This window comes from Bos indicus x Bos taurus, chromosome 9 (genome assembly GCF_003369695.1).
Source record: "Bos indicus x Bos taurus breed Angus x Brahman F1 hybrid chromosome 9, Bos_hybrid_MaternalHap_v2.0, whole genome shotgun sequence".
NCBI classification, from domain to species: Eukaryota; Metazoa; Chordata; class Mammalia; order Artiodactyla; family Bovidae; genus Bos; species Bos indicus x Bos taurus.
Window position 1 is genome coordinate 28,726,407 of NC_040084.1, and position 12,894 is coordinate 28,739,300.

Consider the following 12,894-nt stretch of genomic DNA (forward strand, 5'->3'; position numbering starts at 1 on the left):
TACTGGAGTGGGTTGCCATTTCCTTCTCCAGGGGATCTTCACCGCCTAGGGATCAAACCTGGTTCTCCTGCATTTCAGGAAGACTTTACCATCTGAACCACCAGGGAAGCCCAAGAATACTTAAGTGGGTTACCATTTCCTACTCCAGAGGATCCTCCCAACCCAGGATCTTCCCACATCTCCTGTGTCTCCTGCATTGCAGATAGAATCTTTACCACTGAGCCACAGGAGTAGTCTGTTTGGAGACTGGAGTCTAGAAATTTTTCTAATAGGGCCCAGCACAGAAAATGACTGCTTTGTTTATGTTTGTGTGAATTGACTGTCAGTCCAGGCTGATATCACCTGGGATATTTAAAATAAATCAAAGCTTTCTTTTTCTTTTTTTCCTTGTTCATTGATCATAATACATTTTGTTTTCCCACTTGTCCTAAAGCCCCAGCATAGAAGGAACAAAGCTACTTTAGAGGGAGATAAAGAAACAACTTTTCTTGCACCATTCTCTACAATAAAACAGGAAATACTTCTCTCCATTTTATCCTTGTGTCACTCTATGCAATTATCCACAATTCAAGACAAAAAACTAGAATTGTTTCACTTTTATTAGAGATAAAGTGTTTTAATACATTGTAAAACTCCAGACATTACTCAATGATGTTGTAAATCACTTCTATTGAAATGAAATGCCCTGGCATATGTATGAATTATAGAACTGTCTAGCTGAAATTCCTTATTCTCTTGTATGCTACAATTCTAATTTAGCTGACCTTTTTAGGTGGAACAATCCTAACTTCCATGTCATGATTTGATTTCTAGAATTTCATCTTTGGAATTTGCTCCGTGCCTACAGCACAATAACAAATGAGCACTATTCCAGGATGGGCTTTGCTTTATGAAGCCTCAAAAGAGTAGTGCACTTGGGATATTGGTCAGCACTTGCTGATTTATTCATTCTATCCTGAAAAGAATTTTCAGATCCAGTGCTAGGCATGCTGTTTGAGTCCCCTTTCTGTTTGTATGTAAAAAGTTTTAATATGTCCCACAGTCAAGTCTATCAATCTCCAATTACGGTTTTTGCCTTTGATGTCATATTAGACCAGATTATGTTTGCCGATTTTTCAGTTACATCTCATTATGCTTCTTTTTCAGTTAAACTAATATTTATTTGCATTTCATACAAACAAAAGATTCATGGTTACAATTTTTGCTAACAATTCACTATTAGGATTCTGTTCTTGTAATAATCAATACTTTCTCTACCAACATGAAATGCAGTCTTCATTGTATGTTACCCTTGTATGCTTAAATCTGGAGAATTTTCAAGATGATTTAGCTTCTCCTAAGTCTTTATTTTAGTAAAAAGTAACATACTGAAATACTGTCTTAGTAACAGTAATTTTTTATGTTTTAATACTTGGAATTAGAAGTTCTTTTTCATTATTATTCTGTTTCAAAAATTTGCTTTTCCTAGTCTATTCATTCTTCCAGATGAATTTTAATAATCATTTTGCCAACTTGGCCCTAAAACTCTTTTTATGGTCCTATATGGAATAGCATTAATTTTATAAATTATTTTGGGGAAACTAGCCTCATTACAATATTTATTATTCTCATCCAGGAATATAATATCAATCTTCATTACTGCTAATCTTATTTTGCATTTCTCAATCAAATGCTATTTTCTTCATTTAAATCTTATACATTTCTATTATAGCTTACTCATAGATATATGATATTTCATTATTATTATTATAATGGCATTTTTCATATTTTATATTTGTAGCTATTATAGAAAAGTCAATTGATTTGTACATATTTATCCTCTGTATGTCCACTTACCTGAAGTTTCTTATTCTAACAGCTTTTCAATTAATTTTCTTGGGATTTTTAGTAAAAAAAAAGTATATATACACTCTTTTAAGAAAAAAAGATGTCATCTCTCTGCTAATAACTATGACCTTTGAGAGGCAGTATATCATATGATTTAAAATTAAAGACTCATGAGTTAAGCCACTTGAGTGCTTATTTAGCTACACAACTTATTAGCTGTGTGATCTTGGCCAAGTTACTTAGCATCTCTGGGTCTCAGCTTCCTAATTTGTAAAATGAGAATTACAGTAGTCAATATTCCCTAGAACTGTTATGAAAATTAAATGAGTTAATACTTGTAAATCATTTAGAACAGCTTCTAGCATATACAATAAGAATTTTTAAAATGTTAGCTATTTAAAAAAATTATTGTATTTATTAAAATCTATAGACGCTAATTAAATATAAGTGATGAAACAGGACATGTTGTAAGCATCTAATGTTTTTGTTTTTTCCTGCTTTTCACAATTTAAAAACAGCTCTCTATTCCTATGTTACTAAATTTTATAAATGTGTGTTCTTAAAAGAAATATAGTTACATTTTATCAAGTGTCATTTGGAATCAGGAAGTGAAAAAATCGTAGTTTTATCCTTTAGTCTATGACTATGAAATTACAATAAATTTCTCAATATTTAATCACTTGTACATTTCTAGAAGAAACATCATTTTGTTGTATTATTCTATTTTATTGATTTCTACATTACTATATTTAGTATTTCAGTGAATTTTTGTTATATTCTTTTTTGTAACACTTTTATTATTTTTCAAAAATTTTTTTTGTTAAATGCTCCTCACTAAATGAATCAGAAAAATGTTTCATCTCTTTTTTAGAGTTCATAGAATAAGGGATAAAGTGTTCCTTAAAAATGTATATTTTCAACCATCAACTATAAATACCTGATGGACACAAGATACTTTTTAGCTCATGCCAAATCTCCCTATCCAAGGTGGTCAAGGACACAGGCATAAGCATCAGACAAAAATCAGGCTCAAATCCTAACTTCACCACCCACTAGCCAAATGTGTACGCTTGGCAAAGTGCACTTTTTCACAAGGAATGACTATGCCTTCCTTACTTTCCCCACAGTCATTGTGAGGATTACATGCTGCTGCTGCGAAGTCGCTTCAGTCGTGTCCAACTCTGTGCGACCCCATAGACAGCAGCCCACCAGAATCTGCCGTCCCTGGGATTCTCCAGGCAAGAACACTGGAGTGGTTGCCATTTCCTTCTACATTGCATGAAAGTGAAAAGTGAGTTGCCATTTCCTTCTCCACTGCATGAAAGTGAAAAGTCAAAGTGAAGTTGCTTAGTCGTGTCCGACTCTTAGCAATCCTGTGGACTGCACCCCACCAGGCTCCTCTGTCCGTGGGATTTTCCAGGCAAGAGTACTGGAGTGGGGTGCCATTGCCTTCTCCAAGGATTACATGAGATTATGTTTATAAGCCTCTACCCACTCGACCCACAATGAAGACTCAATTATTTTACGTTAGTTTCAATTTTCCTTAAATACAAAATGAATGTATATAAATGTATTTGCTGTTTTATCTTAGTATAGAGATTCCAGTCGTTTATGTAGAAATATAAATGCTTTCTGATAAAAATTTTTGTCATATTAGTTCTACCTTTTATTAACAGTAGATTTCAATTTCCACTGACACAGACTTGAAAAGTTGACATAAAAGTACTAAAAATGCTCAGATGACACAAGAAAATGAATCCACTGCCATTGTTTAAATGAAATCACAGCAGGTTAATAGGAAAGCTGCATTGCTTTTTAGAAACCCAGGCAATGAGCCCAAAGCAAATGTAACGTCTTCCATTTTCCTGTTCCCTTGGAGCTCTGTTCTCATGGAATCCAAGAGTGGGAGGAGGCTTCCTGCAGTCTGAGACTTACTCCATGGTCTCTGGTCTGCCATCTTCACTGAAGCAGGGGAGCAAATTTCTAACTCCCAGTGGGAAAACACAGCACTGAGATGAGAGAGGCCATCAGCAGCACACAGAAAACGGTTTCTCAAAAAGTATTTGAGATTTATGTGTACCAGTTAATGTCATCGAAACTATTTCCTTCTATGTACTGATTATAAAGCTATTGCTATGGTCTCTAGGGAGATCAGTATTTGAAGAGTGGTAAATTTATAGGCTTCACAGGTGGCGCCGTGGTAAAGAATCTGCCTGCCAATGCAGGAGACGCAAGAGATGGGGGTTTGATCTCTGGGTCCTGGGTCTGGAAGGCCTTCTGGAGTAGAAAATGGCAACCCACTTCAATATTCTTGCCTGGAAAATTCCATGGAAAGAGGAACCTGGAGGGTTACAGTCCATGGGGTTGCAAAGAGTTGGATATGACTGAGCACACACACAAGTTTATAGGTAATATTATACATTTTCCTTCTGTTCTAAAGGATACAAATTTAAAACTTTATTTTGATGGGCTAGCTGCCTCTGTTAGGTACAGTTTAAATAAACACAGCTAAGAATGTAAATATCACACCAAGCTTAGTCTGTGTACTAATCGCTGGTCCCTGGCAGACACTGGATGGAAATGTGTAGCTCAAGTTCTCCACATGCATGCTATTAATTTGACATTAACAATAGATTCTATCAAGCTTCCATTTAACCATATTGATTTGTTTTCTAAAATACAGACCTCCCACTTTACTTTTCCTTTGCTTTCCTCTGGATATATAGCAACAAAGACATTTTCAGGGACACCCTCAATAGCAGGATTGATGGATCAAAAGCATACCCACCTCTATCTTTTCTGCCCCCTGTGTAGTCTCAATAACTTGATGGTTTCCAGCTCCCCCCAGATTTCTCTTGATTGAGTGCCTTTTCAGTATACCATGACCCTTGAAGGAAACAAAGGGGAAAAAAAGATGTATTAAGATAAACATCCTTTGTTTCTTGTCTGTTTTGGAAAAGAACAAATGGTTCCTTGGGCAATAACATCTAATTTAATGACAAAATGACACACAATTTAAAAAATAACGTTCATTGCTGTTTTTTCATTCCTCATCCTGACTTCTTTTATTCGTTTCTGACTTATAATAAGAGCAGGATAAATTCCCTTGAGTAAGCAGCTCAGCACTCTCTTATTATTTTGTTCCCTATTTTTAAATTTTTTTGTCATTATTATTTTGTCACCTATTCAAACCCCCCAGTTGTATTTGGATCAACTTTTTTTTGTGTTTTACCCCAAGACCATGTAATGTGAGCAGTCAGAGACATACCTACTAAATAGTAAAATCAACAATAGAGCAAAATACATTGCTTTCTTCAGCTTTTCAACTTTCCACTGAAATGAGTTTCACCAGCTGAGTGCCAGCCTTTCTCAGATGTGTGACTTTAAAAGCCATACCTCCCTGCAGTCATCTTCGAATTTCAATGCCAAGGAGCAAGGACATTGTTTTCCTCAATTACATAACACAGTGATTGGCATTCTGGAAGAGAAGATCCACCCAATAAAACCTGGCCCACACATAATGCCTCAGCATCAAAGGGTAACTTGAAATTTTGCTATGAATGGGCATCTGATACACTTGCACAGCTTCCTTGTTCCTATCCTTTTAGGTCTTTCTATATCAAAAGCCCCTGTTTAAAAACTAATAATGTAGAAAACAACTGAGTTATTTTCATTTCCATGGACATTTCTGACAGAGGTGGCCACTGCCAATCGCTGAGTAAACCAGGCTCCCTTTCACTCAGGTGGTCTACATACTTGAGCAGACACATGCCAAGTGCTTAGCTGTCCCAGATGACAGAGCCAAGTTTCATGTTATGGAGATCGTCTGTTCCTTCTTCTATAAAGCATGGAGCCAGAAACATCAATATGCCTATGCTTGTATGTGCTAACTTTACTAAGATCATTCAGAGTAGGAGCGTCCAGTACTGCTTGCTGTTTTCTTTCCTCATAAGCCACCAAATTGTCTACTCCAGGTTCATAATTGTCCTCAAACTCACTCTTCCTTTCAATTCCATTCCCACAGGCACCATCTAATCCCACTCTCCTCACCCACACCTGCCTCCACCTCAACGATTCTTACAGACATTACGTCTCTCACTAGTCTTCCCAGTTTGAGAAATGCTCCTCCCAGTCCATATTCCACAGACCACTCACACTGGGACAGTAACTGAATTTGTAATTTGTGTAAAACCTAGGAATTCTACATGGCAGTAATATTTTACCATGATGCTCAAATACAGTCTTTTTTTCCAAATACCAACAGCATCATGCTAGCCATCTTTCAAGTTCATTTGCAAATAATTTCACTACTTTTCTCTTGCCTTTCCTTCCCACATTTCCTCATAGCTTACAAGTAAGTCAGTAAAAGAAAATCCTCAAGGCTTGTAACATCGAGGCAGAAGTGCTCGTCAGTTCTAGCTCCAGCTCACCCCTGCATCAGATGCTGACTTTGGAGACTCATCTTTTTCCACAGGTAAATGACAGAGCCTTGTTTACCGAATGGGGATGAAAATATTTACCCTGCTTATCTCTCCAGGCTGTTCTGGGAATCAAGAAAGATCACAGACGATGAAACACAAATACACAATGTTATTTTATTACCCTCCCTGAAGTCCTGCGTAAGTAAAATATGTGTTTCTTATGTTTAACACCCGATTTGGTTTGGGATCCTAAAAAGGTAGCTGTGATCACACTCCCAAGTCTTACAGCTTCTTTTCGGGACTATGATGTTCTGAAGCATTTTGTTTTGGCTTCCAAAGGAAAAACAAAACACCAAAGGAATCATATTCTAATATATTTGCCTTCCGAAGACATACTGCAATTGAAAAGGGAAAGAAAAGGAACTCAAAACTATGAGAAATCTTAATTGGCTGAAACTGCCATTTAATAAACCCAACTGTCATTTGTGCCACAAATGTTAATACAATCTCTAAAATCCAGCTAAATCCTCCAGATATTACTGGACACTTTGCAACAAGAAATACCATCCCACTCCCCATCACTGCATTGTAGGTTTTTACTTGGAGAATGGAGAATGTGTACAATAGGATGTTTGTTCTGCTTCTAAAGAGGAAATAAAAATATCAACCTAAATATCACTTCATGTATAAGCAGTACTGTGGCCTCCATTTAGGGAGGTTTTACTTTAGACTTAAAAAAAAAAAAGGAACATATTTGAACTCATGCATCTAAACAAACCAACAAAAGTGTAGATATTAAATGCAGAAAGAACAGAACAGAATGATAGGAATAAAGTCCATGGCTGTGTTTTCTTAAAAACCAATGAGACGAATGTGAATCAGAGTTCACAAAGTTTAAATTTTTCTTTAAACTGCACATGTATAATCAAGTAAAGAAACACAACCTTCAATAACTACTTTATTATATAATTATTTTATTTGAAAACTATTGTCCCATATTAAGAAGGTAAGTTTGTTCACTCATTCACCCAGATATTCAAAACCCAGTATTTACTGATTAGACTTTCTAAGTGCATGCATGCTAAGTCACTTCAGTAATGTCCAACTTTTTGCAACCCTATGGACTGTAGCCCACCAGGCTCCTCTGTCCATGGGATTCTTCAGGCAAGAATACTCGAGTGGGTTGCCATTTCCTTCTCCAGGGGATTCTTCCTGAACCAGTGATCAAACCCATATCTCTGGGGTCTCCGGCACGGGCAGGTGGGTTCTCTACCACTAGACCTACCTGGAAAGCCCAGACTTTGTACAAGTTGTGATAAAATGTGCTGGTTTGAATGCCTTGGCCACATAGCTGCTGCTGCTGCTAATGCTGCTGCTAAATCGCGTCAGTCGTGTCCGACTTTGTGCAACCCCATGGACTGAAGCCTACCAGGCTCCGCCTTCCCTGGGATTCTCCAGGCAAGAATACTGGAGTGGGTTGCCATTTCCTTCTCCAATGCATGAAAGTAAAAAGTGAAAGTGAAGTTGCTCAGTCATGTCCGACTCTTAGCGAACCCATGGACTGCAGCCTACCAGGCTCCTCCTCCATGGGAGTTTCCAGGCAAGAGTACTGGAGTGGGGTGCCATTGCCTTCTCTGTGGCTACATAGAGCTAGCAACAAATAGCAAAAAAAATTGCACAAATAGGCCATATTAAAAACTTCCTGGTCCTTCTGCCCAGAATGCAGGTCATACCCCTGTGTTCTCACGAGTAGGCTCTAAGCTTCCTTAAAAGCCAACTCAAAGGTTGCTGCTTTGGTAAAGCTCTTTGGAACTGCTCAAGTTTCTTATGAGTCATCACCCCTGCCCCTAAATCACTTTGTTCATAACTCTCTGATGCACTTATCATGGTCGACTTCTCATGATGGCTCTGTGCATGTCTGTCTCTCTTAGCAGCCTGTGAACATCTTGAATGGCAATGTTTTATTCATCCATCTACAGCACTTAGTATTTTATCTCTAGCATTTTCAGATATGCCATATCATGGTCCTTTTACCTTTTTTAAGAGCTGAAATACACTTACATTTGCTAAGTCACTTCAGTCGAGTTTGACTTTTTACGACCCTGTGGACTGTAGCCTGTCAGGCTCCTCTGTCCATGGGACTCTCCAGCCAAGAAAACTGCAGTGGGTTGCCATGCCCTTCTCCAGGGGATGCTTCCCACCCAGGGATCAAAACCTCATCTCTTATGTCTCTTACATTGGCAGGTGGGTTCTGAACCACTAGCACCACCTGGTAAGCCCATTTATAAAAGGGATCACAACTAAATTAGCACTACAGTATTCTCTTCAAATTTCTTTCCATATTTTTAAGTTTCCCTCTTTTAACCCTTAGACTAGTATCTTCTATTTTTTTCTACTGTATATGCTTGATTTCTACAACTGCAATAGTTTTTAAACTACCCTACTAACCAGATCCTTGGCAACTACTACATTTTCAAAATTTTTAATAGCTATTGTATGTACATAAAATCACAAATAACCTGTTTTATCCATTCTGTCATTCATCAAATACTGTTATCTACCATGTGGTAAATCTTCCCTTGTAGCTCAGTCAATAAAGAATCTGCCTGCAATGCAGGAGACCTGGGTTCAATCCCTGGGTCGGGAGGATCTGCTGGAGAAGGAAATGGCAACCCACGCCAGTATTCTTGTCTGGAGAATCCCATGGACAGAGGAGCCTGGCGGGCTATAGTCCATGAGGTCTCAAGACCTGGACATTATTTAGCAACTAAACCATGTGGTAGATGCCACAGAGAAAACAAAGACCCTGTTTCAGGGGACTCAGGGTTACAGCGACAGCAGCTGATAAGAAATATACACAAATGACCAAAATCAAAAATTTACCTAATTTCTGTAAATCTATCTAATCTATCTAAAATCTATCTAATCTATCTCTAATCTATCTAAAATATTTAATTCAAAAATTTTTGACTGAAGCCTCAGTAGCTAAAGAATGAATTAAGAGAAACTGATGAAAATGACTAAGAATCAGAAATACATTCATGTTTCAGATTCAATTAGCACAGTTAAACATCCTGTTTCCTAAGGTTCAAATCAATATCACAACCATAGGCAAAGTAAAATCAGGTTTTCTAATTAAAAATATAATACCTAGACTGTAATATTGTTTTTACATAACAATTTGGCAAAGTTGAACAAGAATCTTTAAAATGCTGAGCAACTTTGGCCCCACAATCCCACTATCAAACTGCCTTGACCCTTCAGGTCTCTAGGATGACCCTCGTTTTGTTTGTGTTGCTGCTAGGAGAGGAGAAAAAAAGATTTCAACATTTCATAAATACCTGTTCTGTGTCATGAGTCTTGCTAGACACTTTGCATTTATTCCACTTTATCATCACAATTAACCTTTTTTTCCAAAAAAGAAAAACAGACTTTTTTTGAAGATGGTGATACCTCTCTAACGTCACACAGCTAATAAACCACAGAGACAGGGTTCATATTCAGCTCTGTCTGACTAGAAAGCCTGTAACTGATCTGCTATGCATCATTGCTGAAAATATACCTGGACTGTTGACCTAGCTTTTACATACAACTTTCCCCCTGTATTATTTTTCTCATGACTAAAAGGCAGTTCCTTGATGCTTCTTATCGCAAACCTCTAAGAAATATGACTTTTTTGGAGAAACCGTCACTTATTCATTTCCTCTATTTTTTAACCATTTCCTCTTCCTTCACATTTCACATATCAACTAAAATATATCTCATATTTCATCCTGAAGAGAAACAACCTCAGTGCAAAATGCCTACTGAATTTATTTTGTATATCCACTGAATTTGAATGGATATAAAAAAGTTTGATTTAAAAGGCTTCTGACTATGGACTATATAGGCTCAAACAGTAAATTAAACAAATTTAATTATGTAAAAGATTCCATAGTTTTCACTATTTTGCATTCTCTCATTATATCATTATAACCTAAAAACAGTTTGTTGTGAATATTGCTTCATGCTGCCCTCATGAAATAATACAGAGCTCAAAATATAGCATTATGATCGAGAAGCATTACGACTCTGAAGACAGACTTTCTGATTATGAGTCTTTTGTGTGCATATTTATCCTGGTTATTTGACCTTTCTGGGCAGGCCTAGACTTCTCCGCGTGTAAAACATCCATAATAATACTACCTTTCGCATACAGTTGTTGGGAAAGTTAAATGACATGCTTAATTTATATATAGGGGCTTTCCAGGTGGTGCTAGTGGCAAAGAACCCGCCTGACAACACAGGAAACCTAAGGGACATGGGTTCAATCCCTGGGTCAGGAGGATCCCCTGGAGAAGATTACCAAGACTACCCACTCCAGTATTCTTGCCTGGAGAATCCCACGGACAGAGGAGCCTGGCAGGCTACAGTCCATGGGGTCGCAAAGAGTCGGACACGACTGAAGCGACTTAACACTCATAGCACACGATCTATATGGATCAGTACCTGGCATATACTGGGCTGAATATGCTTTAGATTCATTAACACTCTTACATAACAAAGATAAATAGAATGCTTCTGTGAATGATACACATGATAAAAAGTAAAAAGTTCACTTTTACATGTTAAGTAGCTTTAAAAAGAAGGCATCTTAGAAAACATTTTAAACTTTCTATCACTATACACCACCTCAGTTGTACTCTAATTGAATGGCTTAGACACATTAGTGCACGGACATGTGTGCAAAACAAAAATCGGTGTGCACTTCTTGAGAGGAATTTTTAAGTTTTTAAGTACATTTTTCAAAAAGAATATAGGTCCCTTAAAGAGTACAGACTCTAATGCCAACAAACAAATCTCCTCCTCTGTACCCAAAGCCCTGCTTCCTAAAACCGTTACAGGCAAACAGTTACAGCACAAGGCCAGAAATACTGAATGAAAAAACAGGAAGAGAGAGGGAGATAAGAAAGGTTTACATCACTTCTCTCTAGCTGGTCAGTGTTAATTATTTCTCATGCCTCTACTTCACACTTTAGCCTTCCATGTAACTGTGTATTATTCCAATACACTGAAAGAGCTCAATTTTTGGCCTTTAATATATATTTCTGGATCTTCAGGAAAAGGTTTACTCAATACAGGCAATTTTAAGTCCTAAAATCAGAACTTCTCCTTCTTACAAGAATTAATTAGTTTCAGCTATCAACTCTCCTGAAGAGTCATTTATGGACAGTGTTAAATACTAAAAAATAAAGTCATATGTGGTCCTGGTGAAGTATCTTCTGACTTTTCTATACAAAGAGAAAATTCAAAGCAGTATCTCAAATAACAGTAGCAAGTCCTTGCGTTGATACTGAATCAAATACTTCACCATGCAGGCCCACTTGACTACACAGGAGTTAGCTTGCTGGTTTTTCTCAAATGTAAATATTTGCTTTGGCTAAATAACATTAATAGGGCAAGTTACATATTACATGAGGCATTAAAAAAAAAAATTACTTGCCATTGACCCAGAAAACAGACACTGCAACAAAGTCTGAAGGAGAAAGAAACTGGAATGAATGTATCTGAAAGAGAACTCTGGCTGTCACAGCTACCTGCCTTGCTCCAAGTTCATGTTTAATTAAACTTACATCAATAATTCCATAAACTGTTTGCATGTTCATACAACATGAGTTATCATCTTTGATTCTAAGGTCAAATACTTACTGCTAACAACCCTTGCGCCTCTGAGGGAGGCTTGGCCCCCTGCCAGACTGTACTGCTTTTTCCATGGGGACAGGCCCGCCTCTACTGTACTACTCCGTGGGAGATGAGACAACAGCAGCAGCCCCCTGGTTGCTCAGCAACAACCCCTTATGACTGCTCCTCTTGGACTGCTAGGCAACAGGGCTGAGTCTGACCCAGCTACTCCCAGCAGCACGCTGCCTCTCCAGAGGGCTGGGTTAGCAGGAGGCTAGGGGCCCTAAGTGACTAGTTATATAACCTAAACGCATTTCTCTGGATGCTCCCCAACTAAATAAAAATCAGAGCAGAGTTAGCTCCTACCCTGAAGGGTACCCTTGAACGTATCCTTAATTTAAACTCTATCCTTGAATCTTTAGAGAAGCTGACAGAAAACTAATGCATTAGAGCCCAAATCTGTGGCCAAAAAAAGCCTGTGGAAAAAAAGAAAAAAACCACACACATAAAGGAGGCCATTTCTCTTAAAATCACGTTCAAAAATATGACTTTCAAACCTTTTACAAAGGTTTACAAAATTTACAAAATTTCAAAAGATTTTACGATTTGCATGTTTTCTGTTAACAGCCCCACCCCCAAAATGGAGAAAACATATACTTTTACAGTAAGTTTATTCCTAAAATAGCTTAACACATAGCTCCAAGGATAGCAATTTCTAGGAAAGATCTTCATTCGTATCTACAGTTTAACCCACATTTATGTCTTCTTAGTTCTAAGCTCTTAACAAATCTAAACTAGACATTTTTCCATCTGTATCTGACCTACCTCTTAGGACAAAGGCAATGACTCAACCAACTGAAAATCCTGCCCACACATGGAAACATGAGTCTAGCCTCACTCCTATCTCCTCTACTGTCATTTAGAGCTCTGTTGTGGAAAAAGAGGTGTGTGCTCCAAGAGACATGGACTCACAGTCAGTGTTTGT

The 12,894-nt window shown here is 37.6% G+C and overlaps 1 protein-coding gene across 3 annotated transcripts in view; it reads right to left on the bottom strand.

Annotated features, from left to right (window-relative positions):
- PKIB (cAMP-dependent protein kinase inhibitor beta) overlaps nucleotides 1-12,894 on the bottom strand; it is a 120,461-nt gene that overhangs the window by 88,168 nt on the left and 19,399 nt on the right. For 2 of the 3 annotated variants that reach the window (XM_027551093.1, XM_027551092.1), the window contains exon 2: nucleotides 4,616-4,714. The exons of the other annotated variant lie outside the window; for it this stretch is intronic. The gene's annotated coding sequence lies outside the window, so the exon portion shown is untranslated. The remainder of the gene's footprint in view (nucleotides 1-4,615; nucleotides 4,715-12,894) is intronic. 3 annotated transcript variants of the gene reach the window in all.